Source organism: Oncorhynchus nerka, linkage group LG6 (assembly GCF_034236695.1).
Source record: "Oncorhynchus nerka isolate Pitt River linkage group LG6, Oner_Uvic_2.0, whole genome shotgun sequence".
NCBI classification, from domain to species: domain Eukaryota; kingdom Metazoa; phylum Chordata; class Actinopteri; order Salmoniformes; family Salmonidae; genus Oncorhynchus; species Oncorhynchus nerka.
This window is the reverse complement of record NC_088401.1, coordinates 54176396-54177801: the sequence shown is the minus strand read 5'-3', so window position 1 is coordinate 54177801 and position 1406 is coordinate 54176396.

Here is a 1406-nt window from a genome sequence, read left to right as displayed (position 1 = left end):
TGTCCCAAATTTAAACTGTATGATCAATCAGTATTAAACAATATTTTACAGTATACATATGATTCTAAGCAAATATATCCTTACTATACCTGCAGTATAGAAGGAGGCAGTACAGAGTCTGCAAGGGCCATAGGATTGATAGGAGTCTGTGTGCTAAATCACTAACCAGCAAACATGTCCACATTGGCACGAGGTGGGCCTAATGTGGGTTAAAACACTAGACCCATGTAGTCTACCCACATTGGTACGATGTTGGACCAATGCGGGTTAAAACACTGGACCATGTATACTGCCCACATTGGTACGATGTTGGACCAATGCGGATTAAAACACTGGACCATGTATACTGCCCACATTGGTACGATGTTGGACCAATGCGGATTAAAACACTGGACCATGTATACTGCCCACATTGGTACGATGTTGGACCAATGTGGATTAAAACACTGGACCATGTATACTGCCCACATTGGCACGATGTTGGCCCAATGTGGATTAAAACACTGGACCATGTATACTGCCCACATTGGCACGATGTTGGCCCAATTTGGGTTAAAACACTAGACCATGTATACTGCCCACATTGGCACGTTGTTGGCCCAATGCGGGTTAAAACACTAGACCACGTATACTGCCCACATTGGCACGTTGTTGGCCCAATGCGGGTTAACTTAAAACGTTCTCATATGTCACGTGCACTTATCTAAGCCTTTTTGCAGACTGTGTACAAGATAAACGTTTATGTTGACATCACACAATAGAACACTTAAATTGGAACGACACTGGGCTGGTGTGGGATTGCTGCGGGCTAGCCCCTATCTACCTTGCCCACCAAATACCCAAACGGGGCCATGTTTGCTGTGTACCCTCTTCTGACCCACTTACATCTGTTGAGAAACACAACAGAGCTGTAAGAACAGACTACCTCAGGGACAGCAGTAAGGTTTTAGATTTGGGGGTGGGTGAGGGTTTGGGATGGGTGAGTCAGCAGTCACTGACCTTCTATAAGAAAAATCTACAGGGAGCAACAACAATGACTGGTTTGTGGCCTTTGGAAAGTCGTGAGATGGGATTAGGCCTGTAATAAACAGAGGATTTGAGAGGGCGGGTAATGGAATGGGCTTGTACTGACATCAGCTTGTTTGTGTATGTTATGGGTTTGTGTGTGGTGGGGGTGGTGGGCAATGGATTTCTGCTGAGTTGTAAGAGGCAGCACAGCAAAGCTGGAGCCAAACAGCTGCCCACAAACACAGTTCCACCCACTGGGTGAAGAGAGGAGGGGAAGAAGAGGAGGAAGAGGGGCGTTGTTTGCATGCCAAAAATAAGCCTCCATATCCATTTGGAGGCTGCTTTTCTGCTGGGAGAGAAAGGAGGGATAGAAAGGAGGGGGAGAAAGGATGGATAGA